The sequence below is a fragment of the Phragmites australis genome, chromosome 21 (genome assembly GCF_958298935.1).
Source record: "Phragmites australis chromosome 21, lpPhrAust1.1, whole genome shotgun sequence".
Lineage (NCBI taxonomy): Eukaryota > Viridiplantae > Streptophyta > Magnoliopsida > Poales > Poaceae > Phragmites > Phragmites australis.
Window position 1 is genome coordinate 13,667,344 of NC_084941.1, and position 27,196 is coordinate 13,694,539.

The 27,196-nt window shown below is 43.9% G+C and overlaps 1 pseudogene; it reads left to right on the forward strand.

Annotated features, from left to right (window-relative positions):
* Positions 1–16,175: 16,175 nt before the first annotated feature.
* On the forward strand, positions 16,176–22,521 carry LOC133903455 (pyridoxine/pyridoxamine 5'-phosphate oxidase 1, chloroplastic-like; annotated as a pseudogene).
* Positions 22,522–27,196: the final 4,675 nt, after the last annotated feature.

Consider the following 27,196-nt stretch of genomic DNA (forward strand, 5'->3'; position numbering starts at 1 on the left):
GATGATGGTAATGGTAAGGGAAAGGGAAGTGAAATTCCTTTTAATTATGATCGTTTAAATTCTTCAAGTAACTATATCTCTGTGCCATCCGGGCGTGCACCATTCTTCGATGGTACACATTATGCCGCCTGGAGGCACAAAATGAAAATGCATTTAATCTCTCTTCATCCAAGTATTTGGAAGATTGTTTGCACAGGCTTTGACTTGCCGGATGAAGATCAAGAACTCACGTCAAATGAAGAGCAAAATATGCACCGCAATGCTCAAGCTACAAGTGTATTGCTTAGTGCCTTGAGTCCGGAGGAATTCAATAAAGTGGATGGACTCGAGTAGGCTAAGCAAATTTGGGACACTCTCCAAGTTGCTAATGAAGGGACAACAAGCGTGAGATAATCCAAGATAGAGCTACTTGAGGGCAAGCTAGAAAGATTTGTGATGGAAGATCATGAAACTCCTCAAGCTATGTATGATCGGATGATGGTGCTTGTAAACAAGTTAAGAGGGCTCGGGAGTGAAGACATTGATGATCACAAAGTGGTGAAAAGATTGCTTAGAGCTTTTGCTCCTAGAAATCCCACTTTGGTGACACTCCTCCGAGAGAGAAGAGACTACAAAAGGCTTGCACCAAGCGATGTGCTTGGAAGGATACTTGCTCATAAGCTCATGGAAGAAGAAGCAAATGAAGTGAAGATTCATGCCAAACAAAGCTCAACCTCCAAGAACAAGGAGGTTGCATTCAAGGCAAGCAAAAGCAAACAAACTCAAAAATCAAGTACAAGTGAAGAGGAAAGCTCCGAAGATGAAGAGATGGGCTTCTTTGTGAAAAGATTCAAGAAATTCATGAAAAAGGGAGGCTACTCCAAATACAAGAGAGACATGTCCAAGAAGAGAACATCTAAAAGGGCATGCTATGAATGTGGCGAAATTGATCACTTCATAGCCGATTGTCCGAACAAGAAGAAAGGAAAGGATAAGGAAGATAATAAAATCAAGCCATACAACAAGGAAAAATACAAGACCCATAAGAAGAAATACTCGGGTCAAGCACACATTGGAGAAGAGTGGGATTCAAATTCTGACTCCGACTCCGATGATGAAGGGGTCGCCACCATTGCCATCCGCGAGTCAACACCAAAAAAATCACTCTTAATGAGTGATGATGACGACGACTCCCCCAAGTGCTTCATGGCTAAAAGTCACAAGCTAAAATCTCAATCCAAGCTCCTAGGTAGCGATAGTGAATATGATAGTGATTGTGATAGCTTGTTTAAAGGCTTGAATAAAAATATCATGGCTAAAATAAAGGAGCTAATGGATACAATAGATAGTCATGAGGAGACCCTCGAGAGACAAGAGGACTTGCTCATCCTTGAAAAGAAGAAAAACCTTGAACTTGAGGAGCTCTTTGCTAAAGAGAAGAAGAAAGTTGAGAAATTGTCAAATGATTGTGATTTGGCCAATTCCTCAATAGCCGATCTTAAAAGTAACAATTATATGCTTCAAGAGAAATTATCATGCTTGGATAAAAATTATAAAACTCTTGAAATGCAAATTGATACCCTTAAGAGTGGATCATCCAATTCGAAGGAAGCTAACTTACTATCTAGTGCATCTACTAGCAATGGATGCCCTCGTTGTTTCAATGTTGACATAAATGCTTTTACAACTAATGTTGAATCCTTGCAAGCGTTACAAAAGGAGAATGAGAGGCTAAATGCCTTGATCAAATATGGATGCATCAAAACCTATAAATCAATAGATACACTCTACAAGACCATCCAAGCCAAAGATAACAAGCTAAAGAGAGGTCTTGAATTTGACCAATACACGAGCAAACCAAATGGCCGTGTGATAATGAATGGAATGGAATGCCTCAAGTTTGTCAAAGGAGGTAAGCAAGTTGATCACACGGTTCAAGCAAAACAACCAAAGGCTCATGCTCCTCAATGCACATTCTATGCCTCGTATATGCTCAAGAGAAACCACCGTGATAAAGTGATTGCTCTCTATGTTGATCCCTGCACAAGAGATAGAGTTGTCAAAAGGAATGTGTGGGTACCAAATGTGTTTGTGACTAACGCTAAAGGACCCAAACAAATTTAGGTATCTAAAATAAAGGTATAACTTTATTTTGTAGGCATACTCCTCCGGAGGATCAAGTTGGGTCATTGATAGTGGATGTACAAATCACATGACCGGAGAAAAGAGTGTATTTCTTCTTTTGAAGAAGATGAAGGACCTCGTGAAAACATCATTTTTGGTGATAATGGAAAAGGAGAGGTAATAGGCCTAGGTAAAATCACCATCTCCAATGATCATTCTATTTCAAATATTTTGTTAGTCAAGTCTCTTAATTATAATTTGTTATTTGTGTCACAATTATGTGAGATAGGTTATAATTGTCTTTTTACTAATGAGGGTGTGATCGTCTCTAGAAGGGAAGATGCCTCAATAGCTTTCACCGATAAGTTAAAGGGTAAACTTTATCTTGTTGATTTTTCAACAGATGAAGTGAAGCCTAAAACTTGCTGGATGGCTAAGTCTAGCATGGGTTAGCTTTGGCACCGCAGACTAGCCCATATTGACATGAGGAATTTGTCTAAGCTTCAAAAAGGTGAACACATCCTAGGACTAACAAATGTTTCTTTTGAGAAAAATAGAATTTGTAGTGCTTGTCAAGCGGAAAAACAAGTCGGGGCACCTCATCCCGCCAAGAACGTGATGACAACTACAAGACCATTGGAGCTCCTCAACATTGACTTATTTGGGCCGATTGCCTATATAAGTATTGGAGGTAACAAATATGGTTTAGTTATTGTTGATGACTTTTCACGTTTCACTTGGGTATTCTTCTTGCATGACAAAAGCGAAACACAAGCTATTTTCAAGAAGTTCGTAAGAAGAGCCCAAAATGAGTTTGAAGTGAAGATCAAAATGGTGAGAAGTGACAACGGAAGCGAGTTCAAAAATATACAAGTTGAAGAGTTTCTTGATAAAGAAGGGATCAAGCATGAATTCTCGACACCTTACTCCCCTTAACAAAATGGAGTGGTCGAGAGGAAAAATAGGACTCTAATTGAGTCAGCAAGAACAATGCTTGATGAATACAAGGTATCGGATCAATTTTGGACGGAAGCAATCAACACCGTATGCCATGCCATCAATGGGTTGTATCTCCACAAGATATTGAACAAGACCGCATATGAGCTTCTAACCCGTAACAAACCAAATGTTTCTTACTTTAAAGTTTTTGGTAGCAAATACTTTATTTTCAATAAGAAAGCAAAAAGTTCTAAATTTGCTCAAAAAGTAGATGAAGGCTTTATGCTTGGTTATGGATCAAATGCCTACGCCTACCGTGTTTTCAACAAAACCACTGATTGCGTTGAAATTGCGAGAGACGTGATATTTGATGAATCTAACGGCTCCCAAGTGAAGCAAGTTGATCCTAATGTGCTAGGTGATGAAGAAATACCAAGCGAAGCAATAAAGAAGATGACAATTGGTGAAATAAAGCCCCTAGAGCCACAAAAGCTACAAGCGACTCAAAATAATCAATATCAACCATCTTCATCAATGCAAGTGGAACCATCAACATCAATTCAAGATCAAGACGATAAACAACCTCAAGACCAAAATCAATCCTATGAAGACTCAAATAACTTTTTAGATGATGAAGTGGGAGATATTCAACATCAATCTCAAGTACCACACCCACGTTTCATCAAAGCATCCAAAGAGATCACCCCGTGGACAATATACTTGGTGATATACAAAAGGCGGTAACTACTCGCTCAAGAATTGCATTTTTTTTGTGAATTTTACTCCTTTGTTTCCTCTTTGGAGCCTTTGAAGGTAGAAGAAGCCCTTGATGATCCAGATTGGGTGATGGCCATGCAAGAAGAATTGAACAACTTCAAAAGAAATGAATTTTGGTCCTTAGTGGAAAGATCAAAACAAAATATGATTGGTACAAAATGGGTCTTCCGCAATAAACAAGATGAAAATGGGATAGTAACAAGGAACAAGGCACGGTTGGTTGCTCAAGGGTTCACGCAAATTGAAGCTTTGGATTTTGATGAGACTTATGCTCCCGTAGCTAAGCTTGAGTCAATTCGCATATTAGCCTATGCTACTCACCATGATTCCAAGCTATATCAAATGGACGTGAAGGGTGCATTCCTTAATGGATCAATTTCTGAATTGGTATATGTGGAGCAACTGCCCGGCTTTGAAAATCCCAAGTACCCCTCACATGTTTGCAAACTCCATAAGGCGCTCTATGGGCTAAAGCAAGCCCCAAGAGCATGGTATGAATGCTTTAGGAATTTTCTTGTTAAAAAGGGCTTTGAAACAGGCAAATCTGACTCTACTCTCTTTACTAAGAATGTTGAAAATGATTTATTTGTTTGCCAAATATATGTCGATGACATCATATTTGGTTCTACTAATCAACAATTTTGTGAAGATTTTAGTAGGATCATGACAAGAAGATTTGAGATGTCAATGATGGGAGAATTAAAGTTCTTTCTCAGATTTCAAATCAAACAACTCAAGGAAGGAACTTTTATTTGCCAAACAAAGTATATCAAAGACATGCTCAAGAAGTTTGACATGGAGAATGCCAAACCTATCAAGACACCTATGCAAACCAATGGTCATCTTGATCTCAATGGAGAAGGAGAAAGCGTGGATCAAAAGTTATATCGCTCCATGATAGGTTCTTACTTTATCTTTGTGCATTTAGGCCTGATATCATGCTTAGTGTGTGCATGTGTGCAAGATTTCAAGCCGCTCTAAAAGAGTGTCATTTAATGGCCATTTAGAGGATTCTTCGATATTTAGTTCATACACCTTACCTTGGCTTATGGTATCCTAAAGGGTCATCCTTCGACCTCATCTGCTATTCAGATTTCGATTATGCCGGTTGCAAAGTGGATAGGAAGAGCACTTCGGGGACTTGCCAATTCTTGGCCGATGATAATGAGAGTGCCATCAAAATAGCTAACAACCCCGTGCAACACTCAAGAACCAAGCACATAGATATTAGACATCACTTCTTGAGAGACCATGCAACAAAAGGGGATATCGACATTAACCATGTGAGAACCGAAAGACAACTAGCCAATATCCTCAGTAAGCCACTAGACGAGCAAAGGTTTTGCGAGTTGAGAAGTGAATTAAATATCCTAAATTCTTGAAACGTGGCTTGAACTGTTGCATACATTTGATTGTTGTAGAGTTATAGCTTTCTTAGCTAGGAGTTTGCAAAAATTGCATTTTTGAGTGCTATTTTCAAAATTATTTGATTCTTTGATCTTTTGATCATAACTTGCTACTTGTGATCATGGTTATGTAATGATGCTTGTTGGCTTATCACAATTGGCAAGATAGTCTTATATGTCCAACGTTCATCTCCCAAATAAAATTCCTCCTCAAATTTCAGCCTTCTCTCTATTCTATCACAGTTCCAGGTGCTGGAATGTCCGGTGTTCACCGGAGTATCCGGTACCTGATACTATTCATGTATCTACTGATTCCTGTCTAGACTCCAGTTACTGGAAAGTCCAGTCTTCACCGGAGTCTCCGGTAGAGTATCAGGTCTGGAGTCTCTGGTCTTCACCGGAGTCTTCGGGTTCTCCAGATTCTTATATCCCCCTCTACCAGAATAGTTGCTCAAACTCATATATTCTCAACTCCTCTCACCTCAAGTCACCCTCTCCGGCGATTTTGAAGAACAACCAAGGAGTTTCAACATCCCTCATCATTTCTCACTCGAATCCAAGGTCGGAAAGTCCGGACATCTCTATTCATCAAATCACCGGAGTGATTTTTACCCTAAAAGGTACTTTTTCCAAAATTTCCCGATCTCTCAATGACCATCTCTAGGATCGATTTCCTTTGGTAGAATAGCTCCTTATACATCTTAGAACTTGTTTCTCTACCAGATTTATCTCTTGTTGATCAAATCTCCCAAAACCCTAAGTGTTTGGGACTGACTCGTGCTGACCGGAGTATCTGGTGAACACTGTCAGTTTTTCAGAATCAACCCTGTCATCAAGTCTTCTTTGCAACTTCCTAAATCCTTCTTTCTCTATATCTCAGGAAGCTCGTCATGGCCGGAGATTGATTTGTGAAAGGTCACACTTTTGAGTGAAAGAAGAAACAGAAAAGCGATCCTCGTGCGCAAGAGCATAGTGCACCGGCTCAATCGGAGGATAGTGGGAGCGGACATGCGAGTGGTGAATGAGTTCGCAAAGTGGTCAAGAAAACAATATCATCACAAGCCACCGAAAGAGGTATTCATATTGGAGAACAGACCTTTGTTGAAGAATCACAAAGATCTGATGTTGTTCCAGGCAGGACCAAAAGTCAAGCTATGAGAGGTTGCGAGAGTGGACGTGGAAAAGGTTTGGCTCCAGTGACAGCAGGAAGGGGTAGAGGTAGCATGGCATCTCAGGAAGAGAGAGGCAAAGGCATTGCTATGGAAAATAGCTCTGAGTCTGATGCAGCTGAAGAAGAGGATGAAGAAGAACAAGAGGAAGATAATGTGATTGGACCTCTGAAACTTCATAGACCCCTCAGAACAACTTCACCTTTTGATACTCCGAAGCAGACAGTTAACTACATGAAGCATGTGTCAAGGGTGAACACTGAGAGGATGACAAATCCTTTTGACTATGAAAAGAATGTCACGGACTACCGTTTCTGGAATGATTTCCAAGCGGACTTCTACGAGACGGTAATTCTCACAAAGAAGAAGCCTATTACCCACATGCAATGGATAGATTGGAACTACATGGCACAGAAGAATGATCCTGTGTTTAATGAAGTCATAGCTGCATGTAAGGGAAGTGAAGAATATATTGGCTTTCAAATATGATTGGTGCGAAGAAGTCATCGAACAGTTCTATGCCACAGTCTGGTTCGATGGATCAGAAAATCCTTTCATGCATTGGATGACTAAAGGAGAACAGTACAAGGTGAGCTTTAGAGGCTTTGCTCATCATTTTCGATTTGATACTCGTGATATACATAAGGATCAGATTCACAACGAGCATCAACTCACCTTGGAAGAGCTAGGCTTTATGTATCTTAATCATGGAAAAGTTGAGTTTGGAAAACTCACCGGTATGAGGCCCTTCTACAGATGTTTGAACTCACTATTTCGACTCACATTGGCACCTAAAAGCGAGGATGCAACCACAGTGCAGAGAATCTCAAGGAACCTCCTCGCCGCTATGTCCAATGATCATGCACCCTTTAGTGTGACATATTTCCTATGGGAAGAAATAGTATTCACTTCAAAATCACATATCAAGAGTTGTGGGTACACTCCTTACATCATGTCAATCATCGAGCGTGTATCCAAGAAGACATTCGTGAAGGAGATCAAACACGAACCATATCGGATGAGGCCTCTAAACATCCAGGCTCCATATCCTTCGCCATCTCCTCCTCATGTTCCCCCGAGCACAAGGAAAATTGCCTCGAGACGTGCTCCTCCTCGAGGGTCATCTTTCATAAAGAGCGCTCTCAAAACTATCTTTAATGTGTGCACTCACAATGCAACTCAGATCAAGGAGCAGAATGTCCGACTGAAGAAAATGGAAAAACGCCAAAAGGCAATGTATGCCTCAATGAACCTTCAGCCGCCTTGCTCTCCTATCGCTTCAGATGAAGCAGAGAGTGCACCTATTGAATTTGAGAACCCATGGGCTTGGTATGATGAAGCCCAAGCAGCTGCCGAGAGCTCTCAAGCACAACCTGATGATGACTCCTCTGATGCCGAAGACGTTCCTGTAGCGAGCTCCTCTCCTGATGGCAACAATGATGGAAGTGGGGATGACGACGATGAAGATGAAGAAAGCAACGATTAGTTCCTCTCCTCTTTTTGGAGCTTGATGCCAAAGGGGGAGAGATCAGTTTCTTAGTTTCCTTCCTTTCTAGCTTTGAACTCTTTATCTTTTCATCACTGTTGGACATTGAAACTTATCTATTGTGTGTAATGAACTATGTGTTTTATTTAAAATTTGTAAGACTCTTTCATTTTAGTGTGATGCTTGTCGTATTTATTACATTGAGTGTGATATATATCTTGTCATATGCATCTTGAATACTTTTGTATACTCGATATTGCATCCCACGGATCCTAGGATATAGGGGGAGCTCTTGCAAAATTTTCTCTTAAATATGTGCATTTGAGCTTAACTCGATCCTCAATCAATGCACACATTTAGGGAGAGCTCGCCATATCTTCTAGAATTCAAAATCCTTTTTCAATTATCTTTTTAAGCTTTAATCGTGTTGTCATGAATCACCAAAAAGGGGGAGATTGAAAGTGCATCTAGGCCCCCTAAGTGGGTTTTGGCTTATTGATGACAAAATGATTAAGGAACTAATATGTTTATCGAAGTCATGAATAGATCTTAGTCTCAATTGTGAAGGCTTACGACGATTGACGCCCCTCGAAAAAAAAAGAGAGAAGCAATGAGTAGTACTCAATAGGATTTAAATTATTCTATCTTTGAAATTCAGTCTAGGGTAGCCGTACTATTAAGAGGGTTGCAATTGTTTGTTGTCATGGTGTCTCAATGCTCAAGATAACCTTTAGAACCAATAAGTTGAGAGACATATTCACCCACAGACACCGGGAATTTTGGCAGAAATTCACTGAGACCGGAGTCTCCGGTGTTCATCGGATACTCCGGTCCTCAATATTTAGGCTGGAGTCTCCTAGATCAACTCCGCTAGAAGAGGCTCGGTTCCGGATTTTTATTTGTCCGGAGTATCCGGTGTTCACCGGACACTCTGGTAGTTGGTGAGTTTTTTAGGTCGGAGTCTCTGAGGGAGACTCCGCGAGAGGTCGCTCGGTTAAGCATTTATTTTTTGAAAGAAAAAGGCTGGAGTCTCCGCTGTTCACCGGGTACTCCGGTAGGAAAAATGTTCTGGCCGGAGTCTCCGAGGGAGACTCTACCAAGGGTCATTCAGTTAGTATTTATTCTTTTATTAAAAGGAGACTGGAGTCTCCGGTGTTCACCGGATACTCCGGTACCTGGAGAAGCTGAGAGTCCGGCAAGTCTCCGGACCTTGTCTTTGTGGTAGCTACGTCTAGGCCGGAGACTCCGGCAACTTAACATAACCGTAACGGCTAGTTCTGACACAGTTCTGTGACCGTTCTGACGCCGTTTTGGATTTTAGGTCGGAGACTCTGGTGTTCACCGGATACTCCGGGGTAGGTGTGTCAGAACAGTAACGGCTAGTTTTTGAGAGTGAGCTATATATACTCCCACACCCCCAAGCATTAATTGCTGGTTGTTGCTGCTGAGCTCCACATTCATAAAGCCTTCCAAGAGCATTTAAAAGCCCTCCAAAACTCTCTAGTGCTTAGTTTTGCGCCAATTTCGTGATATTGTGTTTGGAGTGAAGTTGAGACATTTGAGCATTGAGTTTATCATCAAGCATTCACTGTAATCATTTCTCTTGGAGCCTTGTACTCCTAGACGGCAAGGCGTCGCCCGTAGAGCACCCAATCATTATGGAGTGCCATGGCAAGTTTGTAATCGACATCAACTTGAGTAAGGAAATTCTAGCTTGATCTTTGTGGTCGCTAGAAGAGGATAGGGTTGGAGAAGACCCAGCTCTTTGTGAGCTCCTTAACGGAGACGTAGGCACTTCTTTGTGAGGTGGCCGAACTCCGGGATAATCCCTTGTCTCATCATTTGTGCAATTTCATTTAATTGTGTAGCTTTGTGATTTTTCCCATACAATTAGTTTTTGTGATCATCTTGCTAGTGTCTATTGTTGTTTAAGCTTTGTGCTGTTATTCGATTCAATATCACCTTTTAGACTCTAGCTGTTCCTGTTAATTTTTAGTTCTTCTTGAGCTCCTGTATAGACCGGAGACTCCAGACTAGACCAGATACTCCGGACAGACTGGAGTATCCAACCTTCATCGGAGTATTCGGCATCTGTTTAATCCCCTGGTTAGTTTTAATTTTCAGAAAAGCCTATTCACCCCCCTCTAGGCACTTTTAAGTACATTCATGATTACCGAGCCTTCGCATCGTGTAGGACACTGACGTAGTATACTAGTCATTGAAGACCTCCTCATCTGACGACCAGGACCGCACTCACGACCTGTGGGGTGGCTACAACATAGAGCAGGAGCTTCTCATCTGATTGATGAGAGGTTAGTATCGGGGGGAGGAGGGGGTACATTTTGAGATCTTGGAAGGCCGCCTCTGCTTCTGGCGTCCATAGGAAGTGGTCGCTCTTCTTCAGAAGCTTGAAGAGTGGCAACCCCCTCTCTCCCATCCTCGAGATGAACCTGCTCAACGCAAACACACACCCAGTTAGTTTCCCAACCTCCTTTAACCTAGTCGGGGATCCCATCAGGTAGATGGCTCTGATCTTATTAGGGTTTGCTTCTATGCCTCGACTAGATACAAGGAAACCGAGCAATTTTCCTGATGGGATACCGAACGTGCACTTCTCCGGTTCAACCTCATACTATACTTCCGAAGGTTGTTGAACATTTTCTTGAGGTTTGTGACTAGGTCATCCTTGGTTTGGCTTTTCACAACAACATCATCGACATATGCCTTGACATTCCTACTGATCTATGATCGAAGGATGAGCTGGATACACTGTTGGTAGGTGGCACCAGTATTTTTTAAGCCAAAAGGCATCTTTATATAACAAAAACCCCGAAGGGTGTTACAAAAATGGCTTTCTCCTCATCTGCTTTACACATGCTAATATGATGGTACCCCAAACAGACATTTAAAAAATTTAGCAGATCGTTACCAGCAGTCGAGTCAATGAGCTAGTCAATCTAGGGCAGGGGAAACATATCTTTCGAGCATGCCTTATTGAGGTCGGTGAAGTCGATGCACATCCTCCACTTACCATCGGGTTTTCATACCAGGACTGGGTTGGCCAGCCACTCCGGGTAGTGCACCTCTCAGACGAAGTCTGCCTCCAGGAGCTTGTCAATCTCCTCATGAAGCACTTCTTTTCGGTCGGGCACGAATCGACATGCTTTCTGCTTTACCAGTCACGCCTCAGGTCGCACTAACAACTTGTGCTTAATCACGTCCCTAGGGACTCTACACATATCAGACAGACTCTAAGAAAAGACACCCACATTGGCTTGGACGAAAGTGATGAGCGCGAGTTACTATTTGGGGTCCAAGGCAACCTTTATCTAGACCGTCTTGGTTGGGTCAGCACTGCTTAGGCATACTGCCTTGAGCCGATCGGCGAAACTAGTGGTGACATGGACCTTTTCAGGGTAACCGTCTAGCCATGCGTTCTCAGGTTGCGACCCGGGAGCCATCTTGTCGCAATGTAGGGCCATCTTTTGGTTCCCACTATGGTAATCTCTCCCTTGGGACCAAGGTTCTTGATCGCTTGGTACACATAGTGGGCAACGACTATAAGCTGGATCATTGCTGGTCAACCCAGGATCATGTTGTACGTGGTCCCGAAGTGGTTCCACCACATCGAACATGATCATCTTGATCCTGAAGTTGTTCAGCGAACCAAAGGTGACAGGTAGTTCAATTCGTCCCAACGACTTGGCCGAAGAGCCTGAGGTGATCCCGAAGAAGGGAGAAGATAGCTTCAGTGCACTCCTCGGGATCTGTAGGGTGTTTAGCGCATCCACAAAGAGGAGGTTGATGGAACTCTCTCCATCGACCAATACGTGGCCCATTTGCACATTGTGCACCGTGGGCTCTGCCACGATAGGGTATCATCCAGGGCATTTGATGCATGCATGGTGGTCGGACTGGCTGAAGGTGAGGGGGACCTCTGACCACTTCAGTCGTGGACTTAGACCTGGCATGGTCACGCATATCTCGCAGGCCATTGACTTGTACTCCCTATTCGAGGAGTACGTTGTGGCTCCCCCAAAGATATGGTTAATCATGTGATCGGCCTGCTACAATCCCATAGCCGTCTGGTCGGGGTTGGCCCTGCCCTCACCATCGTCATTGTGCATGAGCTTGCGCTCTCCAAGCTCTTGGTCGATAATGCCTCGCACGACCTTGTATTCGGTCAATTCATGGGCATCGGTACAGTGGATTAGGCCGTAGCCTCTGCCCTTCTTCCTGTCCTTATTCTCGAAGCATCGGCGTGGTTGGCTGGTTTGCTCAACAGCATGACATCGGGTGGCCCAACCTTTTACTTGTTTTTCTTTTTCTCCTTCTAGATGACTCATTTGGAAGAAACGGGTTGGTTGGAGGTCGGCTGTAGCTTCACACCGATATGGCGCTCTAGAGCCTCAGTGGCTTTCACGCATTTTTCTGCAAGCTCGAAGAGCTCGGTGGTGCTCCAGACCTCCTTAGTGGCCAGCTTTTTGACCATCTTCTGGTCTCTGACCCTCCTCTGGAATGTTATGACCATAGACTCACCCGTGATCTTTGGAATGGTATTCTGGAATTTGGTGAAATGCTAGATGCAGTCTCGTAGTGGCTCTCCATACCACTGCGTTGAACTGATACAGGTCATCCTCGACCCCTGATCGGACGTAAGTCCCCTAGAAGTTGGCGGCAAACTAGGTCCCCTAGAAGTTAGCGACGAACTAGTCGCACAAGTCTTCCCAGAACCGAACCAACCCGTGTGAGAGATTCATCAGCCAGGACCGTGTTGTACCAACCGGGTCAGGAAATAGTTTGCCATAACCTTCCCGTCACCTCCTGTTCCCTGCACCATGGTGGTGTAGATCTGTAGGAACTCCTCTAGGTTGATTGAGTTGTTGAACTTTTTGGCTAGGACTGGCCAAAACTTGTTTGGCCAGCACACCTCTCGCAGTCGAGCCGAGAAAGTGTTGCACCCCGTCTCGTAATAGGGAGCCGCTCGTCACTAGGCAACACGCGATCGGGGAGAGAGTCGACGGTCTCGCCACCCTAGTGAGGGGACGGAGGAGTCCGACGCCTCTGGGTGAGAGGAAGGTGAGTGGTAGGACTTCTTGCCAATTTCCTCTTCTCGTCGGGCACACTCTTCCTATTTCCGGGTGGCCCTCTGGTCCCGGATTACGTGAGTGGTGGTGGTGGAGCGAGTTGCACAAGTCAGCAGGTGAACTGCCTCATCGTGGTGGGGGTTGCCTTGTACTCCCTGCCACTGAGGGAGCGCGGGTTTCCTCCTACCGCGGAGCCCACCATGACCCCGGCCGGCCATCATCCCGATCATTCCTTATGGAGGACGGGGCGGCTGTTGCCATGGTTTGGCGTTGGGCAATCTCTACTAAGAGGGTGAGATTGCGTAGCCACAGTGCCACTGGCGAACCCTCTAGTATGGCCACTAGTGGGTGACTGATAAATACTCGTGTAGTCTGCAGGTTCTACGCAGGGGTCATGGACTTGTAGTCGAGCTGCTGACAGTGGAGCGGCAAGACATCGCGAGCGGGGAGCCCCCGGCATTCGCGTTCCTCGTGCGGCGCAACGACCTTGATGAGGATGCCACCATGGTCTCCATTTCACGCGAGCGCTCCTCTGAGTGGTGTTGCTGTTGCTGGGGCAAGATAGGACCTCCCCTATGAGTGGCATCGGGCGGGTTTCCCTCTTGGCCTACAGCCTAGGGCTCGCCTCTGGTTCCTGCGACACAAGTGTCTTTGTTGCCCCTACTGCATGGACCACCATGCAAACCTCCCGCTCGGGATTGGAGTCCTCAAACTCCACTTCGGTATCTCATGCTTGGAGCAGACCTGGCTCATTTGGGTCGTATCCCATGACGAAAACCTCGCGACGGTCGGGGTCCTCAAAATGGGACTCCATAGTAGTCGGGGATCCAGTCACGGGTAGCTCAACCATAGTATCAATACCTGCAGAAACACGCAAAAAACACACGCCTACCTGGCGTGCCAACTATCGAGGATGATCCCTGATAATGATCTTGGGTATACCGGACGACAGGCACGTTGATCCGCGTTTCCTATATGCATTTATCAACCTATACTCAAGAACACTAATGTTTATCTAGGTTCATACTTCCCGTGAGATAATAATTCTATGTCATGTGTATTATCTTATGAATTGGGTGAACTTATTACAAAATGTCCTCCTTGCTTCTAAAAATAAGGTCTTGACCCCTTTATATACCAGGAGCAAATATGCATAAACAAACAGACCATGCCAAACCCTAGACAGACCTATCCATAATGGTGCCAACTACCTGTAACCTATCATGACGTCGGAGCATGCCTGCCCTACGCTAGTCATCCTTCGCGTCTTATACTATCACCGAATGTCGTCACGCTTACCCACCAAACCATCCTGTGTCATTAAATGTTACAGGACGGATCACTGCAACTCCACACAGCCCCACAACCATGCCACGCCAAAAGCAAGTGTCTGAGGAAGGAAAAATCACTCGAGTAGCCACCATTAAATGAGACTTGATCGGATATGTGAGTATTTTCTCTGCGACTAGCAAGTGCTGGTCATAGGATCTCACTGCGCGACCCGAGGGTTGGTCGTGCGAGCTTTATCCTGATCGCATGGTTTAACTGTGATCTTGAAAATACCTTATACATACTGATACTTAGTGGTACGAGACCATAGGGCACCCATCCCTATTACATCGACACCTGGTTATCAAAACTACTTAAAAGGTTTGTTGTTGTGAAAAATAATGGGACTATAGTGGCTCATTGCGAAAGATACCAAGAAGTAGTATTACCTCAGGTACCAAAATTTGGCTAGTCCAGTCATAGCAACCATTACACAATATTTAATTCATAAGTTAATATTATAAGCAGCAGGTTATCAAATTGCCAGGGTAAACAAAAAATTTATGAGCAAAAGAGGTTTGATGTATAGCATCCCAATCCGCAACTGAACATCATGCAAAATGAAGCATCGAACATAGCAAGTTTAGAATTGTAAAGCAGCACAAACTGCCATAACGAACATAACAAAGCTAAAGGAGCAGAGTAGTGAAACCAAAAACACTGGCGAGGTCATCACAGACGGATAATTTAGCGCTCGAACTTTGAGATGTTTTCACGTTCATTTGCCATCTCCAGGTTGCAAATGCCTAAACAACAAGTTCTTCATTGAAACTGTGACTTCGATTTCCATAGTACATAATTGGAGTAACAAAGATCTCAAGCAAGATGCCCTGAATTCAATTGGATATTGGATGTGGTTTCAAAGACTTTTCATCTAGAACTTTCAAATCATATTTAAAAACAATTATTCAAGAGCTTTCAAAATTCAAAACTTATATATGATTTTAGACCTTTCGGTTTGGATGAACCTTTGGTTTGAATTTGACAACCTTTATTTGAGGACATTTAATATTAGATTGGAAGCTGTGAAATCAAATCATTTAACAAGGACTTTCAATTTGTATTTGTAAGCTTTCGATTATTAATTTTTATCTTTTAATTCGGAGCTAAAAACCTTACTTTCAATGCGTTGAACATCTTTATCTGCTTTCTTATGTGGTTGGAGTTTACAACACAGCGAGAAAGTCACTTTCAAGTACGATATTCTATATCCAAAATATGCATTGTCTTCGTAACAATTCCATGCGTAGAGGATCCTGTAAAAATAACTTGCTATGAAGAAAATGCGTAGGGAGCGCATGGCAAATTTGCCCGCGCACCCATTAGTTTTTCAGGGTTTTTATTGTTTATATAAGGATAAAACGGAAAAATAAAGAAATGATGATAAGGAAAAAGAGAGAAGACAGAAGAAAATAAAAGGCTAGGTACAGGACACAAGCCACCACTCATCTAGGGGTTAGTAATAACTTTTTTACCATTCTATTAGATAGCACATTCTAAAATGTCACATACTCGGATTTCATCCCTCAAACGCCACTCGGACCCATATTTTCATCACACGTCGTCTCGCGCGCTATCTCGCGCGCCGTCACACCGTACCGAGCTCCATTGGCTCCAATGTCGTCATCGTGTGTAGCCGCCCATGCACTATACTGTCAGCCGCACAACAGCTGGCCACCGCGCCGCACTGCACCGCTCGGCTGGCTCGACCAGCCGTCCCGCCCACGCGCCGCCGCTAGCCCATCCTTCATTGGCACCATCTTCTCCTTGGCACCCCTTCTCCCCGATGAGCTCTAGCCGTCCAAATCCGAGCTGTCGCCGAGATGAGTTCCGTTGTGCCTGGCCATATCTTCTTCCCGACCGGCTCCCCTTCGACGTCATCTCCTTTCCCTCCCCACCGACGCTCATCTCCCTCCCTCTCTTCCTTCCATCTTTTGGCCGAAGAGATGGCGCTGCACGGTGTGACGAAAATGTAGGCCCGAATGGTATGAGGGATGAAATTCGGGTGAGTGACATTTTGAAATACGGCATGCCGTAGGACGATAAAAAAGTTATTAACCCCTCGCCCAGCGGCCAGTCTGCCAAGCCAGGCAGCGCGCTTCACGCCGCGACGGGATGCTGGCCGTCGCATGGAGAACCCTCAACAAATCCACCGCCACCACCGTCCTCTCCCTTTGCTATGCCATTCCTCCTCTCCTCCGCCACCACCAACCCAACTCCTCTCTTCTCCTCCCCGCACTGCCAAAACCCTAGCCCTGCCCTCCGCCTTCCTCCTCATCCCCCCGCGCGCCGCCTCACCCGCTTCCCCGCCGCCGTGCCGGGCGCCCCTTTCCTCTCCCTCCCGCCGAGGCGAGGCATGGCGTCTCTTGCGGCGTCGACCGCCGCCGCTGCCGCGGAGGTGACGCACCTCTCGCAGCGCGACGCGGTAGAGATCGACGAGCAGCTCATGGGCCCTCTCGGCTTCAGCGTCGATCAGCTCATGGTCAGGGGAGACCCTCCCCCTGTTGCTGTTGCTCGGTTATTGTGGTGCCTATTGGCGCTGATCGTTTGATTGGGGTGTGTTTGCAGGAGCTCGCTGGGCTGAGCGTCGCGGCGGCTGTTGCAGAGGTAAGGGCATCGGGCTTTTCCCGTTAGTTCTGCTCTCGAGCGATTACATGTTTAGCATGACTGGGTCGCAGCATCTCTGATGATTTGGCGGATCGACCCGAAATATCCATGTCCCTGCGTCGTTGTTGATGGTAGTAATAGTGCATCGTCAGGTGTAGTTCTGGCCTTTTGGGGAATCATGTTTCTGTAGGATTAGCAAATTGCATAATGTCCAAGTTGTCGCGTGTTGATAATCTGTTGGAGGCTTGGAGCTTCAAGTGGTTGTGTCGGGGACTAGGGAGTACCAAGGACCCTATTCATTTCAGGAATTTATTGGCGATGTTCACATGATCAGTGTGTGCTACTCTGCAAGTTATTTGCCTAACAATAAATTTCAAGCACAAAACAGTCTGGCTTTGTGTTAAGCTGCGGCTTTCTGCTCTTGTTGAATAATATTTCAAGTACCATTTCCTGTTTATTGATTCGAGATATGGTCTGCTATCTAAAAAATGGGTCAACCAACTCATGGCAGTGGTGACTTAGCAGTTGTGAGCTTCCAATAAGTACGGTTGATAACCCAATCAGACCATACAAAGTGGTGCATATGTTCTGTAGGCGCTAACGATACTGTGCCTGCACACGTTTCCTTAGCTTTCCTTCTAAAACCAAACTTTTTTTTTTAATTTTCTGCCTGCACACTTGCTTGTTTGTGAAACGTTCATCATCAACACAGGTTTACAAGTTGAGTGAGCATACAAGGGCCCTTATCATCTGTGGTCCAGGAAATAATGGCGGTGATGGTCTGGTAGCTGCTCGTCATCTTTATCACTTTGGATATAGGCCCTCTGTTTGTTACCCAAAACGTACACCAAAGCCTCTGTATTCTGGTCTTGTTACTCAGGTAAACCATTGTGCCTTCCTAATGTTCTTGGCTTCCTGTATGGTTCCGCTTTTTCCAATAGAGTTTGAACCATTTTTATGTGTTTTAGCTTGAATCGCTGGCAATCCCATTCCTGTCTGTTGAAGACCTACCTGAGGACTTATCAAGGGAGTTTGGCATCATTATTGATGCAATGTTTGGTTTCTCATTTCACGGTATTTGTGCTCTTTATAGTCTTCCTTGCTGGTCTAATTTGTGTTCACCGATTTTAATGTGAAGCATGTGCCACAGATTAATCATTGCCCTGCTTGCTATCTGTACTTTTATTCATTGTGAACATTCTATTTCATATGATTGGTAAATCTGGGTCATAGATTCTCAATTAAACTGCCTGCTACCTGTACCTGTTGTTGCCCCTTATCGAGAGGAGTTGATAAATTGAAAATTAGAGTGGAGAACAAGTTAGAATTGATTTGCACTGACTGTAAGCAAGACAGAAGTTGATAAAAAATAATATTTCCAAATTTGAATGAAATTAATTAGGAACATGAATTTTACGTAAAATATTGGATTCATGTCCTATTATTATACAAGGTTTTGGACTGGAAGTATATAGAATAGTTTAAGGGAGCAACTGCGGCCTGGTTACATAATTTTATCAAATGCTGCTAATGCTGTCATTTAGAGTAAATTGGATCAGATCGAACTCAAAAGAGCATATGTTTGCATTCCTGATATATATCAATTGTGCTTTCCATTATTTTTTATTGTTTTCCTTGGAAACTTTTGACAGGAACACCCAGACCGCCCTTTGATGATCTTATCCAAAGGTTTGTTTCATTGAGTGTTATTGGCAGTTCAGGTAAAAGACCAGCAATTGTTTCTGTTGATATCCCTTCTGGATGGCATGTTGAAGAGGGAGATGTCGATGGAGGAGGAATTAAACCTGATATGCTGGTTAGCATCCTATTTGGAGGTTTTCTTGATTGAAATCCATGTATCAACATAAAAGCATTTTGTTTGAACATTCCAAATTTCGCCTTTAAGTTATTGTGGTGTCTAGGTATCATTGACTGCCCCAAAGCTGTGTGCGAACCAGTTCACTGGCCCGCACCACTTTCTTGGGGGTAGGTTTGTTCCCCCTCCTATTTTGAGCAAATATGGACTCCAGCTTCCTCCATATCTTGGCACCTCGATGTGTGTGAGAATTGGAAAAGCTCCATCTGTTGACATCTCATCTCTCAGGGAGAACTATATTTCCCCAGAACTTATTGAGAATCAAGTGATGCCTGATCCATTTGATCAGGTATGGTCAACTTGAAGCAACTTCGGATTAGTCATCCTTTTCTTGGAATAACCTTTTCTTGTTCTAACGAATGTTTCTTTCATTTATCTGTAGTTCGTCAGATGGTTTGATGAAGCAGTTTCTGCTGGTCTGCGTGAGCCGAATGCTATGGCTTTAACAACTGTCAGCAAGGGGGGGAAACCGTATGGCTCTTTGTTCCTTAAATGTTTCTTTCAGCTTAGTAAGTCGGTTACCTCTTGTTATATCAGAAATCCAGAATGATAATTGTTTGTCCTGGTAATATGTGCAGTTCTTCAAGAATGGTTCTTTTAAAGGGCGTTGATAAGGAGGGATTTGTTTGGTATGTGGCAGACACTGTTTTAACTGTCCTATTCCAGTGAAGTTCCATAGAAATTATTGACTCATGCTTTGAGGGGTTCTTTTGCAGGTACACAAATTATGGTAGCCAGAAGGCACATGACTTATCCGAGTATCCGAATGCAGCACTCCTTTTCTACTGGAATGAGATGAACCGTCAGGTGAATTTTACCAACACCTATAGTAGTATTAAAGGATAGTTTCTGTTGTCTGCAGTCTCACATACCGACTAGCAAGGGTAAAACATCTTTCCAATCATTATCACAAAACAGATTTTCTAACATGCACTGAAGCTTCTGTTACTAGCAGAATGTTACCTCTCTTCAAAATCACTAATAATATGTTAATAATGTGTGGTGTTGAAATGTCAAATAAGCGCTTGTTGCATCATAATCTTGTTTTACTACTATGATTTTAGGGTGAGTCCATTTAGGATTCTCCATTGGGTGTATCTTTTTCCTTTCTGGGCTCTTTTCATGTGTTACATTCATTCACCACTTGATTTTGAAACTGATAATTACTGACTGGGTCCCAATTACACATGCATCCAGTTTATTCGTTTGTGAAGGAACATTGAGAGCCATGTTTGACACCTGGGATAAAGAAAATAAAGTATATTGCAGGCTATATTTGGCTGATGCGTGTGCTCTATTGTTTGGCAGGTGAGAGTTGAAGGGTCTGTTCAGAAGGTTCCAGAAGAGGAATCTGAGAAGTATTTCCACAGCCGCCCACGAGGAAGTCAGCTTGGTGCCATAGTCAGCAAGCAGGTACTTGGTTAGTTCAGGATTGTAAGCTTCAACTTACTATTGTCACATCTTTTACTCAAAAGATAATGTGGAATTCGCACCATCCACCGAGAAGAAATATCATATTAATTATTCTATTCACCAGAGCACTGTCATTGCCGGAAGGGAAGTTCTTCAACACGCGTACAAGGAATTGGAACAAAAATATTCTGATGGGTGAGCTTAACATGCCAACAGCGTCCATATTTAGTATCCATTTTTGCATGATCTTTCTGTTTTTTTGGCACCAGAAATTCATTTTAAGCTGCTTTTTCCGTGGGCGGTTCATTTGCCATTTGATCACATTAATCTAGTATTTTGATATTACTGTAACAGTAACACAATATTTGTATTATCCTTAATATTTAGAAGACTAAGAGCATCCCACTATTCATAGAACCAATTTCACGAATTGCAGCCATTATATTAAAGTATTTATTGTTATTTTTGACCATTAATTGACCAAGCACCATAACCATAAAGTATCTCCCATAAAATGTATACACCTTCTTACATAGTTATTAGGGCGTTGAGAAATCGTCACCATAGCGACACTATATTGGCGTGGTGGAAAAACGAGGATCGCCATGGCGACGCCACTGCTCCCCGTCTGCTGGTAGATCGGGCAGATTGGGAGTCAGATAACCTGAATCTACTGTTGCCGAAGCTGCTCTGTTGCCCTACGGCTTCATTACCGCCGATCCCCTTCCGTGCTGCTGTCGCTGAAGCTGCGTGGCCGAGTGAAGGGGAACAAGAGGGAGAGGACTCGGGAGAAAGTCAGAAAGGGAAAGAGAGATATGTTAGGAGGGACTAGTTGGGCCATTGACCATCCAAGCCGAGTTCGAGGGACCGTTGGGGATTGGGCAAAGCCCAATTTCCAGCTCAACTCTCCAGTTTCTTTTCCTTTAACCAAATTAGCCTAATAAATGTTTTATTAAATAAAACTGGACATAGAAACAAATTAGGTAAAAATACTTTGTAAGTAAAAAAAATATAAAATGAAAACTATTAAAAATATGCAACTTGCTTTCTAAGCATAATAAATTGGTTATAAAATGAGAAGACTGTTATTAATCAATTATTTTTCTAATATCATAGACTATAACTTTTAAGCTGCATTTACATTGCCAATATAATTTCTTAATATCCTAGACTATGATGTGTGCGCCATAAGCTATATAAAGGTGTGAAGGTGGTGGGTCGCCGCACTGCCGTAATAACTATGCCTTCTTAGCCATCTACTTTGTCAATACACTGTATGCAATACACACCACAACGATCCTCGTGTTGCAGCTTTGGAACATTGTTTACCCTCTCTTTCCAAGGAGAGGGAGAGGGTTTTCATTGAACTGTTCCTGCAGAATCGTGCCATGTGGATTGTGGAGTACATCTCAAAGTCTCAAGAACCACTGCATCGGCATTTGTGGGACATGCTTGCTAGAAATACAAATCTGCAATTAGATGCCTATCAACAGCACGTGATACCTTGGTCAAAGCTGCTAAACTTTGCGAACATGTAATTAGAGTGGCATGTTAGCTACTGAAATCCTGTGACTGAAGTCTTAAATCTTAAAACCCTGGCTGTGTTCTGGAACTGCAGTAGCTTGATCCCGAAGCCTGAATACTGGGGTGGCTACAGACTGACACCAACACTTTTTGAGTTCTGGCAAGGCCAGCAGTCTCGACTGCATGATCGGTATGTTTCATACGTCCATTATTTTTGTTACCCATTTTGTTCTTTAAAACCCTCTGAATGCTCATGGACACAAGGACACATACTTTCTAACCCGTGGTACTTTGTTGTGAATAGGCTACAATACTCACTCCGAGAAGTAGATGGGAGTAAAATGTGGCACACCGAGAGGTTGGCCCCTTGACTGTAACCTGCCAGCACTTTGGTAATAGCGTTCAAATCTTATCACCAGCACTCAAATCTTCTCCAGCTGCAAGATGTCTGAATTGCCCCATGTTGTTAGCGTCGCGATTAGGTCCCGTGTTTGAGTGACAAGCTCCACTTTGACCATATGCACTTCTCACATGGGCTTTTCGTTGGAGCGTGAAGTTAGCTGAGTCAATGGAAGCGCATCGCAAAGGTTTCTCTCCTTTTTTTTTTCTTTTTGTAAATGACATTCGTGGAACCATCAAGTAGAATCTTGGCATGTAAATCTCATTGTATGCAGACTCACTGCATCCATAACTCTGTATTTGCTTATAGATAAATTCCGTATTTGGAGGATGACTGTATCAGCATTGAGACGATAAATAAAGGTGCAATCTGATGTATACCTGTACGTTTGGCCCTTTGGCGTGATTGATTGTGTTCTACGTCTACTGCTATGGTGCATCTGCATGTTATGGCTTGTTACCGTGTTTGACAAAAGCTGTGCCATTCATGCTTGCATGTGGCCGGTATGCAAATTAAACATGGACAGCGGTCCATGGCGGCGCATTGGAGCCAAACAAAGATGGCTGTGAACGGCCGCAGATGCTCGATAAAGTTGCCTTCGTCGGCAGGTTCCTAAAAACGCTGCTGGCTACATGGCTTTGTTAAACTATTGCTTGGATCTGTGGCAACTTATCAAGTCATGCATTAGTGGGTAAAAAAATCAAAATTAGATAACATATATAAGCGTATTTATCAAAATAAATAATATGTAGTCGTATTTACTAATTTAGCTCGTATTTGGCATACAGTGAATTTTTGGTACACTGTGTACCCAAAAAGCTATATTTGGCACACGGTGTGCCGAATATGGCACTGTAGCCCATATTCGGCACATGGTGTGTCGAATACGGGCTACAGTGCCGTATTCGACACACGATGTGCCGAAAATGCTTTTTCCTGTCGAAATTTGTATATTGCTTTCTTTTGCGCATGTTGTTATTTCATGTAATTGTCAAATATGATCGGGTCCGGCTGCGGTTTGATTCTATCATTTGATACCGGTATGTTGTTATTTTATGTAATTGGTAACTTTCAACAAAATTTAAAATTATTTGCTAATTTAACTGTCATTTGATGCCGGAGTGTTGGTATTTCATGTAATTGGCAACTTTTAATAAAATTTAAAATTATTTGCTAATTTTACATTCATTTGATGCCGTTGTGTTGTCATTTCATGTAATTGCCAACTTTTAACAAAATTTGAAATTATTTGCTAATTTAACTGTACATTTCAAAATTCGTAATTCACCATGCATGTAGTCTCTAAGGCAGTGGGCAGTCTTAACACTTAGGTATGTGTGAACATGCACAATTTAAAATGTAGTAGTGACAGCATTCACCCTTGTATCATTGATCATCTCAAGATGGTGGTGGAAAGTGACGACGTAAATTAGAGGAAGAATGCCAATTGTGCCAGTCAAGGCTATCAGGGTAAGATGGTTGTCGTCTCCAAGATGGTGGTTGGAAGTTGTGGCAGTCAAGGTTATCATCTTCACGGTCATCAATGTCCTCCGGAGATGGAGGCCTCGGAGGGAGGGGTCATTGTGGCATGAAATCGTCGTTATCGTCGTCATCCTGAGCTATCACGGTAGGAGCACGCCCTATTTTGTTGTTGGTTGGACACCATGTCGATGTGGTGTGTGAACGTCCTCTTGTAGTGTTCGTTGAACCTTCTCCTGTATGGCTACTGGAATGTCAAGACATCGGTGGAATAAAATCATCGTTCTCATCGGCCTCGTCATTTTCAGGTAGAATAGTAGAGAGCGCCCTTGTACCCCTTAGGTTCACTGATCTTCGTCATCTTCTATGCGAACTAGGCATCAGACCCCTACCGAAGAGTATATGCATCACCAAAAAGTGTGGGATTTCTTCGTTGATCAACTCTGCATCTTCCGGGAACACCTAACGTAGAAGAGGAGCATTCAAATCAATGACAATAAGATAAGTAGGGTGACCAAATAGAAAATGACGAACCTGTATGTGGAATGCATACTGTCGGGCAATATCGTCATCCTTCTTTGCCTCATAGAGAAACCTAGCATAGAAGGATGGTTGGCTAGTTCGCACACCCTGAGGTATCTTTGGCAGCGCTCGTGCAAAAGGGCCCAAAGGTCGTCGGTTGTTACATGTAAGAGCAGAACGGTCAACACAGGGCAGGAGGGCCTTGCATGCAATTTGGACACAGTTTGGATTAGGTTGTTCTTCTTGAAGGGATCATCATTCCCTCCACGCACAACCTGCAATGAGGCATTTAGTGCTATATTGATCATTGTAGATGTCCATGGATAGCCTATACTAGAATATCCCGCCATATATGTATTGATCTTTGACTGCAACGTTCTTGCTCTGCACCAAAGCACGAATCTCTGTTAATGAACATTAAACAGGTATTAAATATCATAATTAATATGTACAGATGTTTAATAAGTAACTCATAAATGAAGTTATGTGTTCTAATTATTTGACAAATATTATGTAAATTAAATGTAATTACGTTAACACTACAATGCATAAGATATAGTTTAGATGACTACACAATATAGTGAATAACACATGTGTTATTAATAAGTGCAAGTGCACCGAACAATTGCACTGGCTCATCAACGACGACGACGCCGCATGCAATCCCCAAGAGTATAAGCGTCTGACGGGTGTGTGACCCTCATCCCAATGGCTTGCACTGGCCCCTACCACGTGTGCCCTTACTCGTCATCATTATCGCCGTGTCCTATTGGACCTCCATCGAATGTGTATCTAGACCCGCTAACTCGACCCTACATGTACCATGATGTAGGATCCTCATGCGGAAGTATAGACGCTTGTAGTACGTGCTCCGATGGAGTCCGGTTTGCCGAAGTCTCACCATGTTGGTACCATTGTGAACCCCCAGGTGCATCAGGATAGTGGGGGTACTGGCCGCTTAGGAGCTTAGTGAAGCTGCCCACCTGTAATGCAGCAGCCCAGTCAAAATCTTGTGTGTCGCTCCAGGTTGGCATCTACTGCGTGTAGTCAATGATGTCCTCGTGTTGAGTTGATACTACTGGTGGAGGTGTCATCGTAGTCTAAGGAGGTTGTGTCTACTAAGGGGGCTCTGAACCCAGTGTACACTACTCGGGATCAGGAGCCTCCGTGAACTCCTCGGCTTCAGTACAAGAACGTGGCACATGATGCTCCGCAGACGAAGGTACCTCTCGTGATTATGCCTCACAGGCACTGAACGAGCGCCTGCTGTAGGAGGCACAGGACGGGTTCATGGCTGGTAGGTCGTACCCCCTCGAACGCGGGGCACAACCACCTAGACCATATAACACGGACAACAAGCGAGACCTTCTCATCCTCATGTAGTCTTGGAGAGGGTTCTGATCCCTCTGTATTGATGACCCACTTGCTTCTTCACATGCTTGCTCCGACTGCATATGCATTTCATACCCCGCTTCGGTCTGTATAAAATGAGGATCATATCAGTAATACGAATGTGTAACTAATGAAAATCGCTAGAAGTACAGCATCACTTACTACCACATGAAGAAGGCGAACACGATCCTCGGGGAAGGGTCTGGGGGCCGGCGGTACTAGTCTGCTGACTAAGGTGGCACGCGTGTGGGAACGGTACCACAAAAGGTACTCCCAGTATGTGTTGTCGTTGTACTGTCCAGCAGGAACGACGACATCCACTGCGGCTGACTCCGTCCACCTGTTTATGTGCTCAGAATTAATCACACACCAGTCCTTCATGCCTGCGTTCCCCTGTGCACTCCTCCTATACGTGACATAAACAGTTATAATTTCTTAACATGGATCACCTAATGTAATAATGGTATATACAATAACACACTTACTCGTGCGCCTGACCAGCATCTCGTGAGGGAGGTACTAGCACCAACTGTCGGTGTCCGAACTGCCTCTATACACGCTCAGGAGAATAAACTTTCACATTGCTCATGTACAACAAGAAGCATCTGGTCATCCATAAGTTTGAGTCATGCAAACAAGAGGATGCGATAAGGTCTCCAGTCATTCCATACGCCATGGATCCCACTCCACGAGATTGGCGCTAAGGACGTCTAGATCGCTGATCACCCGGGAGTAGTTACCATGGTCTTGCTGGTGAGTTCATATCAGCCTGGCATGAATCCACCGATACCCCATCGTAAGCCTCATGTCATCTGCAACGCCATCAGAGTTGGGGACTGGATAATAGCTCTTGCTCACCCACCATCGACAACCAGGAGGTACTCCTAGCTCCATAGCTGTAAAAGGTATAGGCAACCTGAAATAGATCCCGTCTACTTTGACAGCTAGGTAACACACAATCCTTTGTACGTAGCAGCCAATACAGTAGATCCTCAACTATAAGATGTCGGCTCATAAGGACGTAACGCGAGCTGACTTACTAACCATACAATATGAGGAAGTACATAATCGCCTGTCGTATTGCAGAACATGATGCCTTCCAGTATGATGTACAAGTACACCTCGTAATGCTGCATAATTGTATCATCGCTCGCATCCGGTGGGCATGGACCAAACTGTGGTAGCCCATGAATCCAGGACATGGAGAGACCAACATTCTTCATGTCATATTGCACACCAAACCTACAAGATGTAGAGACTCAATGAAGCATGAATAACACTAGAACATATGAAGTGCATTACACAACAAATAATTACCTGGCCTGAATGTAACTCTTTCACTGTTCCTTTGCTGGTCGCAAAAGTACTAACGGGGTGCCCCTGATCGGCAGCCCGGTCAGCATGGCCACGTTCCGCAAAGTTATAGCCATCTCTCCAAAAGGAAAGTGGAACATGTGCGTCTCAGGACGCCAGTGGTCGAAGAGACCTGTGAGCAGTAACACCTCAATCGGCGGGAGGGGAGTCCTGCCACCACCCTCCATGGGGGCTCTGGCCATCATTAGAGCGAACGGTAGTAGTCCTGCTCGTGCGAGTGGCTCGTGGAATGGAGGGTCTAACTCCTTAATCTTGCGCACACTCCTGGAACGCAACGAAACCAACTGCAAAGGTATCCAATACATGTATTGAG